The sequence below is a fragment of the Vigna umbellata genome, chromosome 1 (assembly GCF_029865625.1).
Source record: "Vigna umbellata cultivar VRB3 chromosome 1, Vumbellata_1.0, whole genome shotgun sequence".
Lineage (NCBI taxonomy): Eukaryota > Viridiplantae > Streptophyta > Magnoliopsida > Fabales > Fabaceae > Vigna > Vigna umbellata.
Window position 1 is genome coordinate 27,861,407 of NC_142165.1, and position 15,982 is coordinate 27,877,388.

The 15,982-nt window shown below is 36.8% G+C and overlaps 1 pseudogene; it reads left to right on the forward strand.

The window, feature by feature from the left end:
• The first annotated feature begins 1,214 nt into the window (after window positions 1-1,214).
• LOC124844082 (26S proteasome non-ATPase regulatory subunit 11 homolog pseudogene) lies at window positions 1,215-2,824 on the forward strand (annotated as a pseudogene).
• The last annotated feature ends 13,158 nt before the right edge of the window (window positions 2,825-15,982 follow it).

A 15,982-nucleotide genomic window follows, 5' to 3' on the forward strand; every position in this document is an offset into this window, starting at 1 on the left:
CTTTTTTTTAAAATTTAATTAACTATTTTCAATAAAAAAAAATTAGATATGATAAAATTATATATTTTATAGCTATTTTTCATAAATATATTTTTATGAATTATAATAAAATTCTCTCGTTTATGTTTTACCACGAGAAAAAAAAAAATACACACATTTAACATGTTTTTTTGAAGTGACCATTTATGAAGAAGTCTTTCTCCAAGTATAACTCTTTTTATGCGTTCAAACACGAGAAATTGCTGACTTTAAAGTTTTTAAATTTCTAAATGTGTAAAAATATATGAAATATCATTGACAGTTTTTCGGAAAGATTGAGCAACAAGTAACCCCAATATTCTTTTCTCCGCTCTCCGCGTCTCAGCACGGAAACCTTACGGTTTGGATCATCATCGATAAGGAGTCTTTCTCCTTCAATTCGGAGTATGTTTCTGTCACACCTAATTCTTTTGCTTTCTTTGGGTTCATTTCGTTTCCCTTTTTGTTTCCGCTCGTAATAATCCAACCAACTTTTGCCATCACATGCCATACTTCTAACAATCGCTATACCCAAATATTACATTCATAATTCAAATGGTTTTAGTTTCCTCTCGAACAAATGTGTGACCGCGACTCAGAAATGAAACAAATCTTTAGAACTTTAGATTGCACTAGCAAACCTGAATGCCTTCTTTGCAATTTGTCTTTTTAGTTTCTTTTGGGTAACTATGTACTTTCTTTGGTATGATTGATTTTGTGGTGAGAGGTCTTTCTGCGTCACTTTAGTGGGATATCTTCTTCTCAGTCTCAATCATGTTTTTCATCAACGAGTAAATTGAGTTCTTGGTTAAGGAATTCGACTTCAGTTCCACATGGACCAACGACATTTGGTTTTCCTTTCAGTTTTTGTACGGTCAAATGAATATTGACTTGAAAGGATCTAATTCATCAAGTTTATGCATTTTATTGAGTGATGTATGTGTTTTATTGTGTGTGTTTATATATATATATATATATATATATATATATATATATTACTTATTTTGTAAATAGCTTTCCTTGTAAGGGAACTTTACGGAGGAAATCCACTACTCATTTGTTGTTCTCTGCGTCAGCATTTACTGCTAATTAAAACTTGGCATCCAAATTTGCACCTTGAAATAATATTTGATTTACATTGTAATGTTAGTAATTTATGATATGTTTTTCATCTAAAATATGGCAAATGATCTGCTTCATTTTACCTTACACCCTGTCGTTTTTGTAAATTCTGTATAATTTAGTTTTAAGTGGTAAAGACTTGTTACTTTTGGGGAGCGGTGGAACATCTGAATTTGTGTCATAATAATTTTCACTCAAGAATCTATACTGGTGCAAAGGTCGTTAGCTTTCAGGTTTTTATCCTTTTTACCAAATATGTTTCTCTTTGCAGAACTAAGCAGCAATCATGGATTCTTATCTTCCTGCCACAGGTGGAACAATGCTTCTGGCAGAGGAAACCCAAGACCCATCTAAAAAAGTATCCATTCTTTGTGGGGTACTTCATGATCCTTCTTCTTCCTCGTTTACTTTGAGCATCAAAGAGCTGGCCATCGTAAACCTCACTGAGCAGTTCATGGAAAAGAATAGGGCAGTGGATCTATGCAGCCTTCTTACTCATTTGAGGTTCTTCTTTTCCTTGATTCCAACGGCACAAACGGCAAAAGTTATGAGGAGAGTAATTGATTCTGTTGGTGTAATACCAGGAAGTTCTGATCTACAAATTATAATCTGTAAAGAAATGGTGCAATGGGCTCGTGCTGAAAGGCGTAGCCTTCTGAGGCAGCGACTTGAGGCAAGACTTGCTGCACTACTTGTGGAAAATAAGGAGTATTGGGAAGCTTTGGCTCTCCTCAATGGCCTGATCAAAGAGGTTAGAAGAATAGACAACAAGCTTCTACTTGTAGAAATACACTTGCTTGAAAGCAAGCTACACGTTTCCTTGGGATGCCTTCGAAAGGCAAACGCCGCCCTAACAGCTGCAAGGACAGCTGCAAATAGTGCTGTTCGTGTTCCTCAAGATCTACAAGGTGCCATGGAATTACAGAATGGGATTCTTCGTGCCGAGGACAAGGATTACAAAACTGCACACCATTATTTCGGTGAAGCTTTTGTGTGTTTCTGTTCTATTAAAGAGGTCGACCCCAGGGAGGTACTTAGCCTGAAATACTGGCTGTTGTGTAAGATCATGGTGGGTCAAGGTCATCTTGTGCCCGGAATTTTATCAAGAGTATTTTTCACGATTGGTTTTCCTGTACCCCCCGTCTTGGCTGTCTTGACACAAGCAGCTGATGCTGTTTGCAGGCTATCTCTGCAATCATTCAAAATCGTTTTTGAAAGGTACAAGCCTGAGTTGGAGGAAGACCCATTTGTCCACAGACACCTTTCATTCCTGCATGGTAATCTTCTGGAACGCAACCTTCGCAGATTGATCGAACCTTTCTCAAGGGTTGAGATTGCACACGTTTCTGAACTAATTGGACTTCCTGTTCATCATGTGGAACGAAAGTTGTCTCAGATGATTTTGGACAGGAAGTTGGCTGGGAAATTGGATCAATCTGGATGCCTTGTGATATTTGATAATCGTAAAACAGCTGCCTTCTACCTTTCAACCTTGCAAACCTTTTTTATTATTGGGAAAGTCGTGGACAGTCTTTATGCTAGGTCTGCCAAGATAATTGCATGAGGCTCTTCATCCCTCACTTCCTTACCTTCTCTTCACAATTTGTAGGATACCCTTTGTTTTTTTTTTCCCGAATTTGTTGGACTCGAAAACTACATGGGAAGTTGTAAATGGTTTTAGGAATATTTTGTACGACCAACCGCAGTGTGCAATAATGTTTCGATTATATTAATAGTTAGCAAAATAATCAAGGACACTAAAATCTTATTTGAAAATATAATGCAGTAATAATGTAAGTTCACTACACATACAAAGAAGATTAGGAACTTACAATGATGAAACTAATTTGCCATCCTCATCAATTACACTTAGATCTTTCAATTCTGGAATCAAAATAACGAGCATTTGGCAAACTATTTCTCCAAATTTGTTTTATAGGTCTTGGCTAAGTGACATTTAGGCATCAAAATGAGTTTCAAATTTGATTCTAGAATTGAATTGAGACTGTTTGTTAGTTGCTAGATGCTTATTAATTCTTAGCTCCAATGTTTAGGTTCAACAAATCAATTCAAGATATATGTAACTTAGCTAAGAATTTTATCAAATATGCCAAGTATTTGGAAACAAGGAAAAGAAAACAACAAATTAGCATGTGAGAGATATGACTCAAGCAAAATTAGGCGCATTTAAAGACTCAGCATGACATAGACAAAGATAAACATGTAGCTATCATGCAAATTAACTCAAGATTTTGAAGCTCTATGACTAAGCATTCAAAGCCATATTATCAATCAACTTTTTAGTAAGTAAAGCATGTGAAAACAAGTAAGCCTCACTGTCCAGTCCTTAAACCTGCACCAAACAGCAACCCAAAAATAGCAGCATAAAACATCAGTTATATAACAGTCAAAAACAGCAAGCAAACCTTACTGTCCAGCCACCAAACCAGTGCCAAAATAGCAGCAAAATGACCACTCACAGCTGGGCCCTAGCTGGTCAAATTGTGCTTAGCCAAAGGAACCAAAATACAAGCACAAAGGGTCCACAAGGGATAACTACACACGAACACAATTAGGCAACAAAAACAAGATAAACACCTCAATCAACCAAAGCTCTCATTACCAAATCTTGTGATTCATCTTATATTTTTAGTAAGTGCAAGGTGTTTGTGTTAATGTTGCTTAAGAAAACTCTAAGAAAATCTCCACTACACATTAAGATAAAAAAAGTTGTCTAATTGTGAAGGTTTGGCTATAAGAGGTCAAAGAAGAGAAGTGGAAATGGATTCAATTAAGAGAATGAAATGAACACAAAATAATAAACATAATATAAGGGACAAAAGGATAAAAGAACATAAGAACATAAAGAACTTGAAATAAAGAAGCAAAGATGAATGAAAAAACGAAGAGAAAGAAAATGAAGAGGGTGTCACGACACATAGAGAATGGTCCAACCAAGATGAGTTGTAGTTGTCGCCACTTGAACCAAGATTCAGGATAAGACTAGGGAGAAGCACATTCTAAAAAAGAAAGACACTAAAATTTGGCTATTGTAACTTTACTCTCAAAATTCAACCCTTATATAGGCATGGACAGGGACCTCTAAGCAATTACAAAAGGTTTAAACACTTTAGTAGTCCCTATTTATGTGGATTTTTCCCATGTTGATCCCCTTCTTATTAGAATCCCCAATTGAGTTCTTAAAAGTGCTAATTTGAATCAGTGGAGTCCTTGCCGATAAATTTATTTAAAGGGGTTAAGTTTGTGCACAGGTTAGAACGTTGACGTGGCCAGTTTTTGGCACATCACTCATACTATGTGAGAGTCATCTTTTCCAACAGCACAAACCTAATTTCCCTAGTGCCGCCGCCGTAAAGCCAGTAGCGCCTTCGCTGCATCGTCATCTTCTTCACGCATCCACCATCTCGTCGCGCCTCAATGTTGAAGGAGTTTAATGGTCAACGACAAGAGTTAATCCAAAGACAAAGGCAAAGTTAGATCCAAAGACAAAATAATAATCTTCGTTTTCTACCCTCACACCTCTTTACTTTCTTCCTCTTCTCATCTTTGTTCGTGTTTGTACTTTTCAGTTCAGGTCAGACTCAAGGAGTTCAAAGACCTCAACTTTGGATTTGATCTGCAAAATCTGATGTATGCCCTTTATTGCTTTTCAAGATTTTCTGGTCTTTCTAGTCCCAAAAACTACCACAAGGACCACCACCACAACAACAAAATAAATATTCTTATGGTGGTTCTCATCATCAACAATCCAACAACAATCCAACAACAAAATCAATATCCATTCTTATCATTTCTCGGTCACTACAACACTGAAACTGACATCTTTATCCTCTACCTTAATGCCCTTCAACTCCAAGGTATCATTTTTCGTTCACTTTTGGTTCCAATTTTTCAATCGATTCACGTTAAAGAGGGTATCTTTTTTAAAATTAGCATTAGTTAGAGAAAATTAAAACAAAGAAGGATAATAGGTATGGTAGGAGATTTGGAACCAATCTGAGTGGATTAAAATACAGATTAGAAGAAAAAATTTAATTGTTTTTGTTGAGAATGTCTTGAAGAAGAACAATTCTGTGGGCTTTGATTTGAATGTTAAATGTGGTTGCTGGGTTTGTTTAGGATAGAGAATTTATGGGCGGATCAATTTGATCTGAATGTTAAATGGTTCTTCCAGTGCTTCTGACAATGCTTTTGATGGCTCTTTTGATGTTGTGAACTCCATGGCCTTTGAGAATCCTCTTCAATCTAAAATTGGTGCCAGGAATTGCTCTAATCTCTTCAGGCAAAATAGCTCCCCTGGTGGATTTTTCTCTATTGAAAATGGTTTCTACTGTTCGGGAAGATAATTTTTCTTCATTTACCCACATAAATATTAAATTATTACATTTTACCAAATTTCAGGTCTCACCATGCCACGTCTTAAAAAATAGACACATCAACCTTCCACTTGTGCACAAACTTAACCCCGTTAAGTAAATTTAACGGCAAAGGCTCAATTGATTCAAATTAATACTTTTAAGGACTCAATTGTGGATTCTAATAAGAAGGGAATCAAAATGGGAAAACCCCACATAAATAGGGACAGTTAAAGGGTTTAAACCAAATAAAAACATGTTTCTAGAAATTAAGGCAACCTATAGGACAACTCCCATTGGCTTGGAGAGTAAATAGGACGTCCTCTTACCTTCTAGAAGGTCAAAGATGACCTCTCTTGACTTGTAGGTCAATCCCAAGGTGTGGGGCCTTTATCCAAAGCTCCACTCTACCAAACAAGTGTCCTTAGCAAGGTAGAAGTGTTCAAAAGTGATCTCCCTTTGGTCCATCCGAACACTTTTATTCTCCACCAAGGTAGCAACATAAAAACAAGAGGTGTCAAGAGCAAGCCATGTGTTTGACTAAGAATCTCCATAGCTCCTAACCTTCAAAGGGGCTTTTTATCAAGCCAAGGAGATGCCAAAAGCATCCCTAAAACCACAAGTAAAAATAATTCCAAAATTAATTTAATACAAAAACTAAACAAACTAAAAGAAGGAAGGTGAAGAAAACATCCTTCCTAATTATGCTTAATTTCTTTAAGTAGTTTCCTCCATCTTTGGTAAGTGTTAAGGGCTCATCAGGAAGTATTTCTTCATCTTCTTCCATAACTTTTAATGTGAATCCAGAGGGTGGATTTGTTTTATGGATTTATCTAGGTTGGAATTCTAACAACGAAGAAATTTGGATAGATTTAGTTTTTTGAATTAGAGTAAAGAAAAGGTAAGAGGTGAATATGAAAGGTGGAAGGAAATAATTACTCTTTCCAAAGGAGACAAGACACAAAGGACCTTTGATATAGCCAAGGGATTTTTGAATCACTCAAGAACTTAGGAGAATCACTCTCACTAAAATAAAAGAGATAAACTCTATTATTGCCAAATAAAACTCTATTTTTTGTTGTTGATGAAAATGATTCAACTTATATAAAAGCTTAAGTCATCAGAATTACAAAAGATCATTAATTGCAATTACCAACTAAATAAGCAGTTTTGCGATTGAAAGCTTGAAATTTAGAGTTAAATGATTTTTTCATTTGTCTCGAAGTTAGGTTAAGACAGTGTTTTTTGAGATTAATAATGAAATGGTACCAAATTGTTGAGTCATTCTATTAGTCTCTAAAGTCAAGGCTAAAACATCTTATATGATTTCCTCTAACTACTTTCCTCCAGAGTTGGCCTAACCTTTTTAAGAGCATCATCCAAACATCATTCCACCATCACAAATATCAAAACCGTGGGCTAAAATCCTTCTTACCACCTTGCTTCCGCACCTTCATCCTCACCATAACATCTCTCAATGCTTTGGCCTAACCTAACTAAGAGGTTGCTATCATAAAGGATATGATAAGAAGGTAACCAAAAAGTTTTTAGTGAGTTGATTTCATGGATATAAAGCAAAGCAAAAAATTAGAAGGGATAGGAAAAAGTGTTCTGTGAAAGAAAAAGAAAGATTATAAAATTAGAGACTAAGAGAATAATATATATATATATATATATATATATATATATATATATATATATATATGATTACCTAATAAATTGTGGGTATTTTAGTAATTTAAACGGTACAAGTTGAGTATTAGAGCAAGTATGAGAACGAGGGACGAGACAAATTTATGCATACTCTTCTATGTCCCCAAACCTAATTGAAAAAATTGGAGGTTATCCATATGCATATTGTACAAAATCAATGCAAAGATTCTCCGTAAAAAACGGAAACGAGTTTAAACTTATATCAATAAAATAAAATAATACTGCATCTAAATAAATGAAAAATCAAAACTACCTATCTCATTTTATCTCTATCAAAATTAAACTAAATATTACCATACTCAAACTAATAAAATAAAATTTAAATAAAATTATTAATAAATCTCTAAAATTTAAATTTATCCAACAAAACAAAAAGAATATCGAAGATAAAAAAACATCAACACCCAATGTGGGTCAAAAGGGCTAAGAGCGATGCAACTAGCCCAAGAAGGCCCAAAAACAACTTTCCAGAAACACTCTCCCCTTAAAAAAAGAGACCAAGGCGTCAGAAAACAACAAAAGTACAAAATGTGCCCACCAAACTAAACTTTTTTATAATTCTTTTATATTTGTTGGATTCTTATAAATAAAGACGTAAAGAATAACATATATATTTTTTAAATTATAGAGACGAAAAAACTAAAATCAAACAATACTCTTACAAAGCTAAAGTCAAACAAAGAAAACTTTAGAAGAAATAAAACCATATTTAATCTAGAAAATTTTAAACGTTATACAATTGCCCCTTCCAATATGTCCATATAATAAAATTGAATCTCTTGTCTACTAAAAAAAATGACGATAACCATAATTAATTTAAAACATAATGTAAACAGTAAAATAATTTATAATATGTTTTATTTATTGTTTAAAAATTTGTAACATAATTAAAGATATTTTTCGTAAAAAATAATTAGTGCAAAAGAAAACTTGAAAAGGATTTTTATATACACAAATTTTCGAAAAAGTTGCTACATTGCTTTTAAAAAGATAAGTAGTAGTCCTACTCTTACATCCTTAGAAAGAGTTGTTTATATAGCAAACTTTGGAGCAAGTTTGTTTGTTTTAATCAAGAGGTAATTTATGGTGAACTGGCAAGTGAACTAATATATGCATACAATATAGTGCATATTTAATTATATTTCTAAATATTATAAATCTTCTTTACTATGTTTTTAACTACAAAAACTATTGACTTTATTGTCTTTAATTATTTATCTAATTATTTCCTAGAAATTCAAAAAATGGTTTTTTAATTGTTCATATAATTTATTATAGTTTTACATTATTATAAAAATGTGAAAAATAAATTATTTTATGTTTAGAAATAATATTATACTAGATAAAGTAGGGTGATCTCAGCCATGAGCATAACAGTTATGTAGATTATGTAGAAGCAGAGATCATATTAAACTAAGAGTGACATCGTGTCAGCTTTGACAAAGTTATTATGAATCCATGGGTTATCATTATGCATCCATTATGACAAAATTTGAATCTTCCTAAAATACCATGACATATACCTAGTGTTTCATCCTACATCTTTAACGTTTCAGCAACTCCATATTTTAGACTGGAGAATGATATTTCAACTCTATTTTTTTTGACAAACTTTTAATTTCGTTTACGCTGTCGCGTTTTTATTGATCCATATGGAAAAAAATTGAAAATTTTAAATGACGTAGAAATGCAAGGTAGAGTGAGGTTTCAAGGTTCACTAGTGAAGAAAGAGGATTCCATGACACGCTATTATAATAGGTGGACCTATCATAATACATTGACCAGTGACAATTTTGTAATAAAACAAAGATATATTATGACGTATGTCGCAACCGGAATCGCGACGGGACGACGATCCAAAGAAACGGGTTTTGAAAAGAGACTTGGAGTCGCCACCATAGTTTATTTTGGAAAACTACGGAAAAACCATAAAAAGGATAAGGCATAGTCTACAAGAACCAGATTCTGGTTTCGGGAGTCGGTTACGTGTAGGGAAGGTATTAGCACCCTACAACGCCTGCCCTAAGGCAGTACCTTTAACTAAATATGCGAATATGATGTGGTTTTCAAAATGTTTAACTATCCCCTAAAATAAAATTCTAAAGAAACAAAATATATTTTTTAGTTTTTTGGGCCCGACAAGGATTGACCTTGCTCCTACGTATTCTCATTCAGAATGAGAAATCAGGGTTACGTAGTTCTTTTGATCTGTTTGAGAATTTTGTTTGGAAATTGTTTGAAAATTTGTTTTGAAATGATTTTGGATTTTTGGGAAAGTGAACCTGACAAGGACTAGCCTTGCTCCTACGTATCTCCACTTTTGATAGAGAATCAAGGATCACGTAGTTCTGGCTAGAAATATTGTCTGTTTGCTTGAAAGCGTTGTTTTTAGTTTTTGAAGATTTTTGTATTTTTTTGATATTTTTATAAAAGACAGAGAGAGGTTTTTAGCACGAGGACGATGCGAGCGATCACACACGTGCTTAACCTTCAAAACATATGTTTGGTATTTTTTATTCAAGAAAGAGAAAAGGTTTTTAGCACAAGGACGATGCGAGCGATCACACATGTGCTTGACCTTTAAAATATATTTTGTATTTTTATAAAAGAAAGAGAAAAGGTTTATAGCACAAGGACAATGCGAGCGATCACACATGTGCCTAAACCTTTCAAATATATTATTATTATTTGAGAAAAGAAAAGGTTTTAGCACAAGGACGATGCGTGCGATCACACATGTGCCTAAACCTTTACAATATTTTTGTAAATTTTGTATATATATAAATATTTTATTATTTTTTTTAATGTATTATTAAATATGTATTTTAAAATAAATAAATGTTTAGAATAAATAAATAAAAATAAAATAGAATAAAAACAATAAAAACAAAACAAAAATAATAATAATAAATAAAATAAAAAAAACAAATAGAATAAGATAAATAAGGGAACAAAATAAAATAAATAAAGGAAAGCAAATAAATAAATGAGTAATAAAATAAAACAAATAGTGGGGGTGCCTAAATGAGAAACTGGGGTGTCTAAACTATTTTTTTCTTTTGGAAATGAATTGGGCCAAAACCCAAGCTGAAAGGGGGTGTGGAAGTGAGAAACGGGGGCTGCGGGAGAAAAAAAGGTTTTTTTTTTCTTCTTGGACTTGACCCAGCACTGGCCCGGGGGTGGTATGGGGGTGCGAAATATGAATAAAGGGGGTGCAGAACAACAAATCTTTCTTTTTTGCTTGGCCCAGTGCTGGCCCGGGGGCTTTCTTCTGATCCCTGACCTAGAATTCCCTGGGGGTTTCCCTTCTTCCTCCCCATTTTCATATTCAACTCTGAAGCACATGAGACCCAAGGTCTCTTCTCTGAGCAAGAAACCAGAGGCGCTCACCTCCGCCCAAACGGCCACCGCGCCACCAGCCTCTACCAGTCTCGACGTCGGCGATGACCCCAAACGCCACTTGAACCACTGTCGACCGTGGCGCCACCGCCTTCCCTCTCTTTCGTTTCCCTTCGAAAATGGCAACCCGGGGGGAGGGGTTCGCCTCCGCCAGCTTATGCACACAGGCCGCGGCCTCCATCGAAACCGCCCACTGCGAGTCACGGCTGAACGGCGCAAGCATTCCCGCTCACCACCATCCATCACCGGAGCCACCGTCAGCCACCGCGCTGGGTTCGTCTTTTCCTTCGTGAATCGCCTCTTGGGCGAGTTCGGCCACCGCGCCGGCCAGGGCTCCCGCTAACATCACCGGTTGTCGCCAGGGTTGCCTCCGGTCACCACCTCGACGTCTCATTTTCTTCTTTGTCTATTTTCTGTTTCCGCGTTTTGGTTTTGTTTTGTGTATGTATGTTGTGCTGTGATCAGTGTCTGATTCTGATCCTCTGCAATGGGTCTCTCAAATTTTCCAAGTGCATCTGAAGGGGTGTTCCCTGTGATAAACACGGTTCTCTCTGTGACTTGCGAGGGAGGGAGACGAAGGTTGGAGTCTCTGTTGTTACCGTGGGAAAAGACTAGGAAAATGAAGATATAGGTTGGGGAATGGCAGGTTTCCGGTGATGTGCGTGATAGAGGGAGTTGTCTTCTGTTAAGTTCAATGGGGTGAGGATGATGGGTGTTGGAGATGTTGTACTAGGGGATGGATGATGTTTGAAGATTGGGTGACAGAGAATGGAGCATAAGGATGAAGACAGTGATATTGGCCGTGAGGTGTAAGGGTGAAGATGGGTGGTGAAAGGGGTATCCGACGAGTGAATGGAGGCAAAGAGACTTATTATCTGAATGTGGTTGCCGCAATTGATTCTCTGGTTTTCTGGTTTTCAGGTGATGGGATACAGCAAAGCCATGTCTATGGTGTTGGAGTGGTGTTAGTGATGGAGTTATTCGTGATGGGGAAATGGTGGGTTCGAAGCTGGCCAAAGAATCTACGTTGGTGATGGATGAATGGAAAACAAGAAAACAAGGGTAACAGAACCAGACCAGACGTAACAGGCAAAGTAACCTCTCAATATAATTTCATGTTTAATTCAAACACCATCAGACAAACCAAACCAAGCATCATCAAATCAAATGCAAGCCAATAACAATACTATGATCCCAAGATTGTAACATTTACGCTAGTGACCAGCGAAGCTTGAAGGATGAGGACTTACCTTTTACGTTTTCCCCTTGTAGTTCCTCGTGTCTCTCCTCCTCTGATCCAATTTCTCTTCCTTCTACTCCCTCCGATTATACTCCTTCCTCCTATCTCCCCGATCTTGTGTTTTCTCTCGGTTCCCCTAATCCCCCGAAGCTGGACAGATAGAGGCTGGTTTTTGAAGGTCAGAATAGTTGAGATTCCCCTCTCCCTTCTTCGTGCTTCTGAGCCCTCAGAGTCAAAAGTCTGGCTTTGCTTCCTGCCACAGACTCTGTTCTGCTCACCTAAGACAGTGCAGGTGCAGCATGCATGGCGAGCATAAGATTTCACCAGAATGGGAGATGGCGTGAAAAAAAGCAAGCAGAGAAAGTTGACCTTTTTCATTTCTTGTTTCTTTTTTTTTTCTTAGATTTTTTGTTTTTTTAACGTTTAACTAAAGAAAACATATATAAATATATATATAAAATAAAACTTAAACAACAAAAAGAAACTAACATAAAAATAATAAAACGAAATAACTCTAAATAATAAAAATGTAAAATAAAAATAAAATTAAATTAAATTAAATAAAACAAAATAAAATTAAATTAAAATTAAATAGTATAAAATGAAACAAAATGATGAAAAGATATAAAAATGAGATAAAATAAAACAAAGCAAAAAGTAAGAAACATATTATTTAGTCACCCGGACGAAATTGGGTGTTGACAGCTGCCCTTCTTTACTTAGATATTACTAGATAATATGAAAATTTAAAATTTCCATATTATCAAAGTAAAAACTAAGTAAAGATAGAAACACTGATTTCGTCTGGGTTCCAAAGGAGGCGAAAAGAAAGAGGATTAGTACAAAGCAAATTCAAGAAAAAGGTGAGATTATAGAAGAATTCGACTATTTCCTAGCAGAGGACAGAAACGAAAAGAAATACTTGAGCGTAGAATGCCAGGTAAACTGGGCTTTGGGGCCAGTGTGGAAACTGGGCTTTGTGGGCCAGTGTAGAAACTGGGCTTTGGGGCCAGTGTGGAAATTGGGCTTTGGGGGCCACTGTTGAAACTGGGCTTTGGGGTCAGTATAGAAACTGGGCTTTAGGGGCCAGTCTGAAAACTGGGCTTGGGGGCCAGTGTTGAAACTGGGCTTTTGGGGGCCAGTGTAGAAACTGGGCTTTGTGGGCCAGTGTAGAAACTGGGCTTTGGGGGCCAGGCGAGCTGGGCTTTGTGGGGCCAATGTGAAAATTGGGCTTTGTGGGCCAGGTAAAACTGGGCTTGGGGGCCAGTGTAGAAACTGGGCTTTGTGGGCCAGTGTGGAAACTGGGCTTTGGGGGCCAGGCGAGCTGGGCTTGGGGGCCAGTGTGAAACTGGGCTTTGGGGCCAGGCGAGCTGGGCTTTGTGGGCCAGTATGGAAACTGGGCTTTGGGGGCCAGTGTAGAAACTGGGCTTTGGGGGCCAATGTGAAAATTGGGCTTGGGGGCCAGTGTGAAACTGGGCTTTGTGGGGCCAGTGTAGAAACTAGGCTTTGGGGGCCAGGCGAGCTGGGCTTGGGGGCCAGTGTGAAACTGGGCTTTGGGGCCAGGCGAGCTGGGCTTTGTGGGCCAGTATGGAAACTGGACTTTGGGGGCCAGTGTAGAAACTGGGCTTTGGGGGCCAATGTGAAAATTGGGCTTGGGGGCCAGTGTGAAACTGGGCTTTGTGGGGCCAGTGTAGAAACTGGGCTTTGGGGGCCAGGCGAGCTGGGCTTGGGGGCCAGTGTGAAACTGGGGTTTGGAGGCCAGTATGGAAACTGGGCTTTGAGGCCAGTGTAGAAACTGGGCTTGGGGGCCAGTGTTGAAACTGGGCTTTGGGGGCCAGTGTTGAAACTGGGCTTTGGGGCCAGTGTTGAAACTGGGCTTGGGGGCCAGTGTGGAAACTGGGCTTTCAAATTTTGAAATTCTTGAAACTTGTAATTTGTGAAATGTTTTGTAATTTTGACAGGAATTGATTTTTGAAAAGACATCAAGGTGTTGAAACCTTTCATTACAAAGTATTAAAATCTTGATGCAGGATCAGGATGTCAAGACCCTATAATGAGAGAAAAAACGTGATCGAAATGAAACAATATGACTTGAAAGAGAAAATCTGAATGTTATTTTTTGTGTTTTTGAAGGATTCGATAACCATTCATATGAATGAAGATGGTTTCGATCAGAAAGACTTTCTTTTTGAGTGGATTGACGCCACATATGAAAACATTTGTTTTGTTTTGTGTGTTTTTTTCGCTTGAGTCAAACGTCTTACTTGCAATCATCAAACTGGTCATTATTTTCAATGCTTCTAAAAGTGAGGAATGTCATACGTCCGAGATCTAACTTTGAGATTATTACATTTTTGACTTTTTCTTTCAAGACTTTAGTGCACACATGTTTGAGATTACTGGCGAGTGAAGGATGAGAGTTGTTTAGAATGGTTTGGAAGAGAATGGGATAGCCATGTGGGCATGTCACCTCATATGCTCCTTAAAGGAGAAGAGTGCCAAACATGAGGTATCTAAATAGTTGCCCCGATTTGGTGTAATGAGTATGGTGACGAATCCATGATAACTCAGGTGGAAAATTCAAGTAAGATCTGCAAAGCTGCCCCAGTCTTGGGATTACGGGCTAATGAATTTCAAGGAAAAGGCGTGCGGTGAGATCCACCAAGTTGCCCCAATTTTTGTTGTTGTTTTTTTTGTTTTTGGCATGGGGTTCGTTTGGGAGAGGTAGTGGGCATGAAAGGATCAGCTAAAAGGATGGCGCAAATTGGTTTGATTTTCTTTTGTACGCTTCTAACCAGTTGGCAGGGAGATCCCCTCTTCTTGAGACATTAGTTTTTTTTCTCTTTTTTTTCATTTTCAAATTTTTTTGTTTTTGTTTTTTGGACACATTGCAAGTCATTTCTTCTTATCGCAAAATTAAGCTTTATGAAAATTTGAGCAAACATTATTCAATCTGTGTGGACTTTATTAGGCTTGTAATGTGGCTAAAGGCTAAAGGTATTGAAAAAAAGATATAAAGGCTCAAATGAATGCTTGTCGGTTATTATTATTTTTTTTGAAACAAGGGTTATCATCTGACATTGTGTCAACTATTTGATCTTTTGAGCACTATGTTTTTCTTGAATCTCCATTTTTCATTTTTTCATCATCACTTTGTGATTTTTTGTTCTTTTTGTTTTTTCTTTGTTCACTCTTCTTGATGAAATTTCTTCGTTTAATCATTGAGTGTTCTTCATTTGCATCATGAGTTGACTCCTACCTGATGACAACCCTTGCTTGGGGATAATTTTGAAAAAGAGTTTATTTTTGGCTCAAACAGGGTGACAATGGATATATATTTTTTGCTTTTTAGATAAAGAAAGATGGCCACACATCATTTCAAATTCTGATTGCTTTATTTTCAAAAGATTAATTCTACGACTAGATGACCTCAACATGAGTTCTTTTTTCCTTTCTAGACTGCCCCTTCGGGTTTTCAATCTAGTGGGCTTATTTTCTTTTTGGAAGTTCTTTTGTTTGTCTCAATGGATTCAGGGATCACCCAACTAGCACAAGCGAGAGTAATTTTGGTCAAACCAATCTGCCCCAGTGTAAAGGTTCACTTTGTTAGTGAGGGCAGTGATAGTGTTTGTTGGGGAAAATCCTTTATTTTGGAAAAGGTAAATGGTGAAGGTTTTCAAGCAACATGCGCACAAACGTCTCGAAAAAAAACGTCAAATTGTTATTTTTTATTCAACATTTGACCTCGGAATAATCTGACACTGCAACTTTTGTTTTCGATTATCATTTTTTATTCCTTTTTTTGCTATTTTCGAAAAACAAGAGTTTGACGATAAGAAAGACGAGTGACTCAAGATTGCCTTCATTTTTTTGTTTTTTTTTTTTGAATTTGTTCTTTGCGGCTTTCGTTCTCTCCGCGACACCCTATTAGGACATGATTTCCAGTAAACCTTGGAGATACCTCGTAATGAAAGTTCACATAAAAGTCATGGATGAAAACATGATATCAATGAGCATAGCCCTCATGGCAAGACAATTCGAAACATGAGCAAAACAACATCAGTTTCGCCTTTTACAATAACCTATGCTTTCCCACATAGTCCTAGAGTCCTCT